The sequence below is a fragment of the Chrysochloris asiatica genome, unplaced genomic scaffold (assembly GCF_000296735.1).
Source record: "Chrysochloris asiatica unplaced genomic scaffold, ChrAsi1.0 scaffold00011, whole genome shotgun sequence".
NCBI lineage: Eukaryota > Metazoa > Chordata > Mammalia > Afrosoricida > Chrysochloridae > Chrysochloris > Chrysochloris asiatica.
The window spans coordinates 30213688-30227561 of NW_006408529.1; the positions used below are offsets into that span (position 1 = coordinate 30213688).

Below are 13874 nucleotides of genomic sequence, written 5' to 3' on the forward strand. Positions count from 1 at the left end.
ATCAAGATAAGCTTTCTCAAGATGGCGGCTCCTGGAACAGCTGAGTGTCTTAATCCAGAAAATAATGAATTTCTGGATTCTCCTGCAAATTCCCCAGCTATAAATCCTCCGAACCTCCAAACATAACTTTATATTTGTTACAGAGTTCCAACACCAACTCATGAGTCCTCTTGACTCGGTATTCCGTGTTGTTGTTGACCGAGCTACTCACTACACATCTACCTGATCCGCCATCTTCCATTTAGTATAATATATAATATAACATTTAGTATAATATATAAATTCCATGGAAGTTTGATATTTTTATATTCAGTAATAACTTGTAGAATTAGCAGTGATATAATGTCATAATAACAATGATTTTTATCATATAGTGTCTTTAAATAATTTTTTGTTCACAGAACAGGTAGCATTTTAGGTATTTAAAAAAAAAAAAAAACACAGCAAAACCAAAACTAAACTATAGCCCTTGTATAAAGATTCATGGAAAAAGAAAAATGCAAAAAACAAAAAGTTCTTCCCTGCTAAAAGGTAAAAAATATAAACTCAACTTTGAAGATAAAAAAAGCCAAGTCATATTACTTGTTATTCAATGAGTTGTATCCTGTTTTCTCATTATTTGTAAGTATTTATAACAATCTAGATCATCCATAATCAAGTGAAATGTAGAGCGTCCTTTTCTAAGGAATACTTCAATGTCAATTTTATTTAGAATAAATTTACAGTAAAATTTAAAAGAATTAATTTACTACTTTAAGGAAGTACTAACTAAAAGAAAGACTACAGATAGAAAAACTACATTTCTGAAATCTAACAAAGGTCCAGCACACTCAAAAGTGTACATGCTAAATGGCTCATTTTCCCATTCATTCCATTTAAAATTGTATACTATTGCAGTGGACTTTATCTAATCACATTTATAAAAGAATAAAACTCAATTTAGTAACCCAAGAAACAGCTGAATCATGTTCTTACCATGGGAACATATTAGAGTGTGTGTTAGTATTAATGTTAGAAGTTCAACTTATTTGAAAAAGAGTTAAACAATTTGTAACTACAAACACTAGCAAATATCAGAAATAGATTCTGAAATTGATATGAAATTGGAGTTATCAAAGTGCTTAAATACACATTACTGGTAGGTGTTATCAAGGCAATTCTACTCATATAGACCCCATATAAAACAATATGAAATACTGTCTGGTCCTCTACCATCCTCTGAATTTTGTTATGCTTGAACCCATTGTTGTAGCAAGTGTGCATCCATATTACTAAGGGTCTTCATTTTGCCTCTGACTCTCTATTTTATCAAGCATGATGTCCTTCTCCATGGATTGGTCCCTCCTTGTCAAAATAATAATATGTCTAAAGTGCACGAGTCAAAGTCTCACAATTTTGTTTTGAAGGAACATACTTTCTATACTCCTTCCAAAACAAATTTACTCCTACTTCTGGCAGTTCATAGTACCTTCAGTATTCTTCTTCAACACTATAATTCCAAAGCACAGAATAGCAGAAAGATGTTTACCATGTGTATCATAACAAACTGTGGATAGCATTATGAAGAATGGGAATTCCAAGACACTTCATTCTACTCATGAGGGACCTGTACATGAAGGCAGTTTGAACAGAACAAAGGAATACGGAATGGTTTCAGACCACGAAAATTTTATGCAAGAATTGTATCCTGTCACTATATTTATTTAATCTACATACAAATAATCCAAGAAACTGGATTATATGAAGAAGAATATGGCATGAGGATTGGAGTAAAGCTTATTGACAATATGAGATATGCAGATGACACAACATTGCTTTCTGGAAGCCAAAGGGACTAGAAATAATGATGAAGCATTCAATATAAAGAAAATGAAAAGCCTTACAACTGGACCAATGAATAACATCATGATAAATGGAGACAAACTGAAGTTGTCAAAGACTTAATTTTGCTTGGCTTCGCAAACAAATATTTGTCTTATTACATAGTATATAGTGTATCTTTCAATGCATAAAAATCACTGAAAAGCACACTAAAATATCTTTAACATAATAATATAGTAATGATAATAGTAATGTGTGCACTAAAGGAACACTTGTTTGCTAATAGGTGCCATATACTATAATAGTTTTTACCAGGGTTGGTTTGCAACTAGATTGAAGTAAGTTGTACATTCATAACCAGACAACAGAACTCTACTCACAATAAATATATTCTGTCACACTAGCTTTTTTTGTTTCTCTGTGAATTTAGGTTATTGAGAGTATATATGACGGTTGAATTGCCTAATTTATTTCTATATCTTTGGTGCCTTGTAGAGTTTCTGACACTTTTTAAGTATTCAATAAATAATCTTTGAATTAATGAATGGAGGAAAATTAAGCTAGAGCCATTCCTTCCATGCCTTTTATATTATATTTCTTTGTAAAATTATTTATTTAAATTCTTCTTAGTCTATTAATACTTGCAGTTACCATTCTATCTTTCTGATGATGACTATATATAAAGCTAGTACCTTATCCATGAAATTAGTTTATCTTGGCTTTGCTCAATAATGATATCATTGTTGTTAGGTGCTGTCGAGGTGGTGCCAACTCATAACAACACTCTGCACAACAGTAGGAAACACTGCCTGGTCCTGTGCCATCCTCACAATTGTTGCTACACTTGAGCACATTTCTGTTGCCACTGTGCCAACCCATCTCATTGGGGGTCTTCCTCTTCTTCACTGACCCTCCACTTTACCAATCATTATATCCATCTCCAGGGACTGGTCCCTCCTGATAATGTGTCCAAAGTATGAAAGATGAATTCTGCCCATCCTGGCTTCTAAAGAGCATTCTGACTGTACTTCTTCCAACACAGATTTGTTTGTCCTTTTGGAAGTCCGTGGTACTTTTAATCTTTTTCTCCAACACCATAATCTATTGCATCAATTCTTATACAGTCTTCTTTATTCATTACCAACTATCACATGTATATGAAGCAATTGAAAATACCATGACTTGAGTCAGATGCACTTTAGTCATCAAACTAATATCTTTGCCCCGGAATACTTTAAAGTGGTCTTGTTCTGCAGATTTGCCTAATGCAATATATTGTTTGGTTTCTAGAATGCTGGTTCCATGAGTATTGATGGTTGATGCAAGCAAAATGAAGACTGACCACCTCCAATTTTTACTCCGTTTATCCTGATGCTATTTTTTGGTCCAGTTGGGAGGACTTTTGTTTTCTTTGCACTGGGATGCAACCATACCAAAATCGCTGGTCTTTGATCTTCATTAGTAAATATTTTAAGTTATCTTCACTTTCAGCAAACAAGGCTGTATCATCTGCATATTGCAGGTTGTCAATGAGTCTTCCCCCAATCCTGATGCCATGTTCATCTTTATATAATCAAACGTCTTGGATTATTTGCTCAATCCAGATTGAATAAATGTGGTGAAAAAATACAACACTGGCACATCATTTTCCTGATTTTAAAACATTTAGTGTCCCCTTGTTGGTTTAAATGACTGCCTCTTGGTTTATGTACAGGTTCCTGATGATCAAAATTAAATGTTCTGGAATACTCATTCTCCACAATGTTATTGATGCTCCACAATGATAGCTTGTTTTGATCCACACAATTGAAAGTCTATGTGTAATCAGTAAAGTACAGGTAAACACCTTTCTGGTATTCTCTGCTTTCAGCCAAGAACCGTCTTACATCAACATGATATGTCGTCTCATTCCACTGCCCCATCTGAATATGTCCTGAAACTCTAGCAGCTCCTCATTAATGGATTGCTTCAGTCAGTTTTTATTATCTCTAGGAAAATTTTGTTTGCATGTGTTATTAAAGATTCTGTCTGATGATTTCCACATTATGTTGGGTCACCTCTATTTGGAATGGGCACAAATATGGATATTTTCCAATCTGCTGTCTTTCAAATTTCTTTCTATAGATAAGTGAGTGACTCCAGTGCTGTCTCAGTTCATGAAATTTTTCTATTTGTGTTTCATTAATTTCCAGAAGCTTGTTCTATGCCAATGCTTTCAGTGCACCTTGGTCTTCTTCCTTCAGTATCATTGACTCTTGATCATATGCTACCTCTTAAAATTGTACATCAACCACTTCTTTTTAGTGCCAAGACTCTGTGTATTCCTTCCATCTTGAAGTTCAATGTTGTCTGTGATATGATAATAACTATATGCCTACAAGTAAACAAGTTAATACTACTATACTATTATTCAAATTTACTCACCAATAACTAGCCAGTGACGATAAAATTGAAGAATTCTACCATCTTCTTCAGTCTAAAATTGATCAAACATGCTATCAAAATGTATTGGTGGTCACTGGTGTTTGGAATGTAAAGGTTGGAAACAAAGAGGATCAGTCATTGGAAAATATGGCCTTGTTGATAGAAATGATGCTGGAGATCCCATGATAGAATTTTGCAATACCAATGACTTATTTATTGAAAATACCTTTTTTTAAAGAACATAAAAGACTGCTATACACACGGACCTCACCAGATAATACAGAAATGACATTGTATGTTACATTTAAAAAAATAATAAATATTCATTAATGAATATAAAAAAGATTTTATGAAGAAAATTATATTTTCCCAACTCTTTCTAAATTAAACAATATTTATTAATAAAAGTTTTACCCATATACTGATTATTGTTGTTGTTATGTGCCGTAGAGTCGGTTCCGACGCATAGATACCCTGTATAGGGTTTCCAAGGCTGTAATCTTTACAGAAACAGAAAGCATCATCTTTCTCCCACTGAACAGCTGGTAGTTTCGAACTGCTGACCTTGCGGTTCACAGCCCGATTCATAACCACTACACTACCAGAGCTCCTTATATACTGATTAGAAAGCATGAATAATAACCAAGCTGGAACTAGGATGAAGAAGTAAAAGATGAAAATACAAGTACACAGGTAAGAAAATAAGAAGCAGATATACCACCAACACATTTCAGGTAGTATAAGTAGTATAATTTATATTTCTCAAATGTTGGCGTTCTTAGTACAATTGGTATTTTTCCAAATACCAGAACAGAAGTACGAATGTTGGCAGAATACATATTACTTTTAAGTCAGATGATGAAAAGATATATTTATGGATACGTAAAATTAGAAACTTGCTCCTGTTAAAAAGGGATCATTAATGAGGTATGCAAATAGTTTTCTCATTTACTTTTGGAATATTCATAGAAAGCAAGTTATTCATCTAGAGAAAATACAGCCACTATAAAGCATATCAACTATATCTATAAAGCATATCAACTATATCTTCAATCTTCTTTACAGTTAAGAATATATAAGGTGATATTAGGGAATTTCAATGTCATATATTTTCAATAATTTATGTTCTTTTACTAATATTATTTTAATAGACAAAGGCTTTTCTTAATTTAAAATAGAAATTGATAGGATGTGATGTCTATTGAGATTAAACGGCTCTAGGTGCTAAAAGGAGCCCTGGTATGGTGCTGTAGGGTAAGAACCAGACCACAAGGTCAGTTTGAACTGCAAGATGTTGGTAGTTCAAATTCACCATCTGCTCCATATACAGAGTCACTATGAGTAGAAATCAACTTGACAGCATGTAACAAAAAACAAAAAAAACCAAAATGGTGATGAAATATAAGATGAAAAACAGGTTCCTAAAAACTGATCAGACAATAGTCTAGATAATCCCAGAAAATTATTTGGCCTTGGGCATTGTTTTATTTGAAGAATTCAGTCCGTTTCAGAAACAGATCATAAGGGTCTATATTTATTTTATTTGTTCTTCAATGTTATATGAAAATCCTTCATGATTATAATTTTTTTTTCCCCCAGAGAGTCTTACATCTATGGATCATTTTCAGGATAATGCACTGGACCCTCACTGTGAGTTAGAACCAAAAAGTCAGCAGTTCAAACCACCAGCCTGTCCTTGGAAACCCTATACAGGGACATTATGAATAAGGGAAAGAGAAAAACTATTCAGTGGGGATTCAATTATAATCTCTTTCATTCTGAAACTAAACACACTCATGAAAATATTTAAGCCATCTACTTCAAACAAGGACAGGGGCAGATTGTGGAACAGACCATCAATTGCTCATATGCAAATTCTAATTGAAGCTGAAGAAGATGAAAATATGTCCAAGAGAGCCAAAATAAAACCTTGAATATATCCCACCTGAATTTAGAAATCATCTGAAGAAAAGACTTGACACATTAAACACTAAAGACTAAAGACCAGAAGAGTTGTAGGATGACCTCAAGAACATCATACATGAAGAAAGCAAAAAGTCATTAAGAGATAAGAAAGAAGGAAAAGATAAAAATGGGTGTCAGAAAAGACATTAACGTTTGCTGTCCTGTGTAGAGATGCTAAAGAAAATGGAAGAAATGAAGAGGTACAAGAGCTGAACAGAAAAATTTAAAGGTCAACTCAAGAAGACAAAGTCAAATATTACAAGGAAATATGCAAAGATCTGGAATCAGAAAACCAAAAGGGAAGAACACACTCAGCATTTCTTAAGTTGGGGGATCTGAAGAAAAACATTCAAGCCTCGACTTTCATTATTGAAGGATTCTCTGGGCAAGTTATTGAATGATGCAGAAAGCATCAAAATAAAATGGAAGGAATACACAAAGCCACTGTGCCAAAAGGAAATGGTTAATGTTCAACCACTTCAAGAGGTAGTATGTGACCAAGAATACTGAATGGAAAAATCCAAGGTGTATTGAAGGAATGGGCAAAGAACAAGGCACCAGGAATCAATGGAATAAAAACTGAAATCTTTCAAGAAAGAGAGGCGGCACTGGAGACACTCACACATCTATGGCAAAAAAATTTGGAAGACAACTATCTGGCAGACTGATTGGAAGAGATCCGTATTTGTGCCCATTCCCAAGTGAGGTGACCCAATGGAATGCAGAAATCATTGAACAATATCTTTGATATTCCATGCAAGTAAAGGTTTCTAAAGGAAATATAGAAATGGCTACAAACATACATGGACAGAGAACTTCCAGAGGTTCAAGCCAGATTCAGAAGAGGGCATGGAACGAGGGATATCATTGCTGATGTGCAATGAATCTTGGCTGAAAGCAGAGAATACCAGAAAGATGTTTATCTGTGCTTTATTGACTACACAAAGGCTTTTGATTTTGTGGATAATCACAAGCTTTGGACAACATTGTGAAGTATGAGTATTCTGGAACACTTAATTGTGCTCGTGAGATATCCCTACCTGAACCAAGAGGCAGTTGTTCAAACAGAACATGGGAACATTGAATAGTTTAAAATGTAGAAAGGTGTGTGACACGGTTGTATTCTTTCACAATACTTATTCAAACTGTATGCTGAACAAATAATCTGAGAAACTGGGTTATATGAAGAAAAACATGGCACTGGGATTGGAGGAAGATTCATTAACAACGTGCGATATGCAGATGATACAACCTTGCTTGCTGAAAGTGAAGAAAACTTAAAATACTTACTGATGAAGATCAAAGAGCACAGCTTTCGGAGTAGATTACATCTCAATGTAAAGAAAATAAAAATCCTTACCACTGGAACAATAAACAACACTCTTATCAACAAAGAAAGATTGAAGTTGTCAAGAACTTCATTCTTCTTGGATCAACCATCAACAGTCATGGAAGCAGCAGTCAAGAAATCAGATGACGTATTGCATTAGGCAAATCTGCTGCAAAAGACCTTTTTAAAGTGTCTAAGAGCAAAGCTGTCAGCTTGAGGACTAAGGTGTGCCTGATCCAAGCTATGATATTTTCAATAACTTCATATGCATGCGAAAGCTGGACAGTGAATAAGAAAGACTGTAGAAGAATTGATGCTTTTGAGTTATGGTGTTGGAGAAGTCTGTTGAAAGTGCCATGGGCTGCCTAAAGAACAAACAGATCTGTGTTGCAAGAAGTGCAGCCCGAGTGCTCCTTGGAGGCCAGGAGGAACCAGTTGCTGGAGAAGGATAACACGTTTGTTAAGGTGGAGGGTCAGAGAAAAAGGGGAAGACCCCCAGCAAGATGGATTGTCAAAATTACAGCATCAATGTGCTCAAGCATGGCAACAATTGGGAGGTATCCCAGGACCAGGCAATGTTTTGTTCTGTTGTGCCTAAGGTTGGTATGAGTTGGTACCAACTTGATGGTACCTAACAATAATTACAAAGATTGAAGTTGTCAAGGACTTCCTTCTTCTTGGATCATCTTCATTCTTCTTGTATCAACTATCATCAGTCACAGAAGCAGTAGTCAAGAGATCAGACAATGTATTGCATTAGGCAAATCTGCTGCACAGGAACTTTTTAAAGTGTTGAAGAGCAAAGATGTCAGCTTGAGGACTAAGGTGCACCTGATCCAAGCCATGATATTTTAAGTAACCTCATATGGATGTGAAAGTTGGACAGTGAATAAGGAAGACCGTAGAAGAATTGATGCCTTTGAATTAGTGTTAGAGGAGAATACTGAAAGTGCCATGGGCTTCCAAAAGAACCAATAGATCTGTTGTGGAAGAAGTGCAACCAGTGCTCCTTAGTGACCAGGATGGCCAAACTTCGTCTCTCATACTTTGGACATACTGTCAGGAGGGACCAGTCTCTGGAGAAGGATATCATATTTGGTAAGATGGAGGGTCACAGAAAAAGAGAAAGACCTCCAATGAGATGTATTGGCCAAGTGGCAGCATCGATGGACTCAAGTGTGGCAACAGTAATGAGGTTGGCCCAGTATCGGACATTGTTTTGTTCTGCTGTGCATATGGTTGCTATGAGTCGGTGCCGACTCAATGGCACCTAACAACAACAACAATAATTACAACATCAACTTCATTGCTTTGTAGCTCTTCCCCCACACTTTTTGATAGCCAAAGTCTAGTTCATCCCATCAACTAGAAACAAAGAAACAATGAATAGTTTAAAATTAGCAAAGGAGTATATCAGGGTTGTATTATGTCACCATACTTGGCTAATCTGTATGCTGAGCAAATAATCTAAGATTTTGCACTCTATGAAGAAAAATATGGAATAAGACTCATTAACAACCTGTGATGTGCTGATGACACAACCTTACTCACTGAAAGTGAAGAGGTCCTAAAATACTCACTGTCTGTTATAGGATAATATCCATATGCCTACAAGGAAGACCTGGTAAAGTACAGTGGGATAAAATACTGGACCACAAGGTTCTGTTTGAATCACAGGGTAGGTGGTTCAAACTCACAAGTCACTACTCAGAAACCCTATACAGGGTTGCTGTGAGTTGGAATTGACTCGACAATACTTAACAATAATAACAACAACACCAATGAAGACCAGTTAATTCCAATGATTTCCTCATTGAAAACACCTTTTTTAAACAACATAAAAGATGGCTATACACAATGACCTCACCAGATGTAAGACACAGAAGTCAAATTGATTATATACATGGAAAGAAAGAGTGGGAAAGCTCCATGTCATCATTCAAAGCAGGGCCAGGTGCAGACTGTGGAACATAATTGTGAATATGCAAGTTCAGACTGAAGCTGAAGAAAATTAAAACTAGTCCACTAGAGCCAAACTATAACCTTGAACATATCTGAAGAACAGATTTGATGCATTAGACACTAAAGACCAAAGATCAGAAGAGCTGTGGGATAACATTAAGAACATCATACAGGAAAAAAGCAAATGGTCAGTAAGAAGACAAGAAAAGATGAAAATGGATGTCAGAAGAGACTCTGAAACTTGCTTTGCAGTGTAGAGATGATAAAGCAAATGTAAGAAATGATGAAGTAAAAGAGCTGAACAGAAAATTTCAAAGACCAGTTCAAAAACAGAAAGTCAAATATTATAATGAAATGTACAGAAACCTGGTGTTTGAAAATCCAAAGGGAAGAACACACTCAGCATTTCTCAAGCTGAGGGAGCTGAAAAAAAAAATTCAAGCCTCACATTGAAATAATGGAGAATTCTATACGCAAAATATTGAATGATGCAGAAAGCACCAATAGAAGATGGACAGAATACACAGAGTCACTGTACCAAAAAGAAATGTTCAGTGTTAAACCATTTCAGGAGGTAACATATGATCAAAGCCAATGACACTGAAGGAAGAAATCCAATGTGCATTGAAGGTGTTGGCATGAAAAAGATATTGGAAATTCATGAAATGCAAGATGAAATATTTCAACAATCTAATGTGGTCCTGGAGGTACTCAGTTATGTATAACCAAGAAATTTGGAAGTCAACTACCTGGCCAACTGACTGGAAAGATCCACATTCCAAAGAGAGGTGATCCAATGGAATGCAGAGATCATTGGACAATATCATTAATATCACATGGAAGTATAACTTTGCTAAAGATAATACAAAAACCGCTGCACCCATATATTGACAGGGATGTTCCCGAGGTTCAAGCTGGATTCAGAAGAGGACAGGGAACAAGGGATATCATTACTGAGTCTGATGGATCTTGGAAGAAAGAAGACCAAACAGATGTTTGTTTACCTGTGCTTTTTTTTTTTTTTTTTTTTATGATGCATAGAAGGGATTGTAACCATCGCAATGAAACGAACTATGATAGGATGAAGGCAAAACTGATATTCTCCCATGTAAACCGTCACTCAATTCACAATAAAAACTTATAGATAAAAAGGGGGGGGGGGGATATTGTAGATACAGAACTTATAAATGACAAGGAAGTCAAGTAGATTTCAAGATAAAACAGACTGTTTTAAATGGGGAAAACAATTACACAGTTACCTCAAAGAAAATGAATACACCTTCACATCAAAATAATAAAGGAAAATCAGAAAGATTTACACGACATTAAAACAACAGAAGGTGTCAGGTGTGGTGCTATAGGGTTAAGTACCAGAACACAAGGTAGGTTAGAACCTGTGATATGACTAGATATATACACACCATGTTGATTACAGTACTGTTCACAATAGCAAAACTATGGACACAGCCTAAATGTCCAACAACAGGAGAATGGTTACACAAACAATGGTATGTACGTACAATGGAATATTATATAACATTGAAAAGTGATTGAAGAATAACAAAGAATCTGTAAAACATCGCACAGTATGGATAAACCTGGAGGACATTTTGCTGAATGAAATTAGACAATCACAAAAGTCCATTTTAAAAGTTAAGAAGAGATTTTTCTTGCTAAATGTAATCTTCTAGGATGGTTACAGGGTGAGTAGGAAGATGGGAAGGAAAGAAAAATAAAGTGACTAGAGGTAAATACTGTTAAGTGATAGAGTGGATTGCAATCATTGTGATATGAAGTGTATAGTTGTTGAATATGGGATTATGATTGGTTCTGTAAACCTTTACTCAATTCACAATAAAAAGTTTAAAAAAACAAAAAGTAATTCTAGTTAGATGACAGCTAGTAGGATGGTGCAATATTTCAGAAACTCATTCCATACCAGACAAAAATGTTTTATAAAAAAGAAATAATAAAAATTTAAATGCTTTCATCAAAGTCTGGTTAAATTCAATTATTAACATAAACTCTTAAAAATCTTTCAGGAAAGCTAACAGGTACATCAGAGAAAATCAGGCAGCTAATGACAATTCTTTGGTGGAAAAATAGGTTGCATACTCATTACCTATGCTGCCTAATGATTATTAAGCCCAACACTGTATCTATTTTGTTTTTCAAAAATATGTTTCAAGATATACCAAGAAACTATATAGATACCCTTTAGTAGTATAAATATTTAACAATAAAGTTTAAAGCCAGATATGACAACACACACGAATAACTTATAAGATAAGATTTTCAGTCCTAGAAAAGTAAAATGGGAGATATCACTGAATAGTAACATACATAAAACAAGAGCTAGTAACAAATAGCACAACGCAAAACATTTTCCAAATAACTATTCTACAATATAACAGTTTAGGAATATTATTAACATGCCACTTTCTTACCCAATCCAATTTTATTTTATATAAACCTGGTTATCAGACAATAGCAAACAAAGGTAACTTTTTTATACCCAGCTACTATCATTTCTTCCTTTTTATCTTTTCCCAAAGTTTCTCCAGCAACATTTTTCCTTTGGTTTGACTAGTTGAACTCAGTAGGTTTGGAACCTAAAGTATCAACTCTTATTGGAGTAGCACTTGGGAAACACAATCCTAGAAAAGGTCAATTTTAACAATGGAAGCAGTTTGACAAAGTTCAACATCCATTAACATGTCCACATGTTAATCACTTGGTTAATGCTGCTCTTGGCTAGATTTTAAGACCCAAAATGACACTGGAATGATCACCTGTGAGGTACTGCAAAGTTTTGTGTACAAACATCCATCCATTTCAGTTTTCAATAAATACAAAGCATCATTTAAAACCATTTCAGAACAATAAACAAAGAATATTGCAATTCTATTGGCCTGTTTTGCTTCTTGAACTGGAGTGGAGTGCTGCTGATGACCCAGATAATACAACAGTTAATTGGATGTTACTCCACACTCTTTAGACTTCACTTCTAGCTCTTCAGGCCTCAGCAGTTTTCTTGCAGCAGTAATGGTATTCTTCATTAGCATCAGCACTGTCATGGGACCAAGGCCTCCAGGAACCAGAGTAATGTACTCGGCTTTCTTTCGGACTCCTTCGAAATCCACATCCCTAACAACTTGGGTTCAGAAGTCACGGGATCTTGAACTCTATTTATTCCCACGTCAATGACAGCTGCGCCTTACTGGATCATATCTGCAGTCATCAGATTGGAAATGCCTGCAGCAGACACCACAATAGCTGCAAGAATTATATGCTTCTTCAACTGCTCTTTGGGAGTGTACCGATGAGCTATTGTAACAGTGACATCACCTCCAGGACATTCCTGTGCCCCATCTGTGTGCAGCAACATTGCAATAGGCATCCCAACAGTTTTTGACTGTCCAACAACCACCATGTTCTTCCCCAGGGTTGGAATTCCTGTTCACTGAATTATCTCCCACACACTCCAGGGAGTCGCAGGTAACATGGAATACTGGTCCAAACACAGTCTCCCCACATTAATTACATGAAAGCCGTCAACATCCTTGTCTGGAGAAACAGCACTGCAGACCTTTCTCTCTGCTCTGGAATGTGGTCTGGAAGAGGAAGCGGAACAAAGAGGCCATCTACATTGTCATCGTTGTTGAGATTATTGATTAAATTCAACTGTTCTTCCTCAGAAATCGAAGCTGGTTTCAAAATTGTTTCACTGATGATTCCCACACCTGCAGCAGTCCTGGTTTTGTTGAGGATGTAAGAACTTCTTGCAGGATTCTTTTGGACCAGAACCACGCTCAGGTGTGGCCATTTGTTGCCCAATGATACCCACTGGTCCACCTCCTGGTGAACTTCTTGCTTGATCTGCTGAGCAAGTTTCCTTCCAGAAAGGACCACTGCTTCATTTCGTACTTCCAAAAGGTGGAGGGAGCGATGGCGGGGGGCGGCAAGCTCTGTGCCCACTGGAGTAGCCGGGCAGCAAATGTAGTCACGAGGGAAGGTGCAGCCATGTCCAATGCCTGCTCCCGTGTCGAGAGATACCTGTGTTTCAGACTACTGCAAAGTATTTCAATTGGAATTTGCTAAGAATTGAGTTTTCATATAAAACCAGGTTGAACATTTGAACATTTCTGTTTTATTACAATAAATAATAATTATTCTTTAATGTTTTATGAGCCTGGTCCTTTAATCCTTCTAGAAATCCTATGAAATTATATCATAATTTGGAATAATTATTGTTGTTATTGTTAGATGCCATTGAGTGGGTTCTGACTCATAGCGACCCCATGTTCAATAGAACAAAACACTGTCCAGTCCTGTGCCGTCCTCACAATAGTGGTTACACTTGAGATCATTG

At 35.9% G+C, this 13874-nt stretch overlaps 1 pseudogene; it reads right to left on the bottom strand.

Moving 5' to 3' along the window:
* Positions 1–12471: 12471 nt before the first annotated feature.
* On the bottom strand, positions 12472–13527 carry LOC102837267 (annotated as a pseudogene).
* Between the last annotated feature and the right edge of the window lie 347 nt (positions 13528–13874).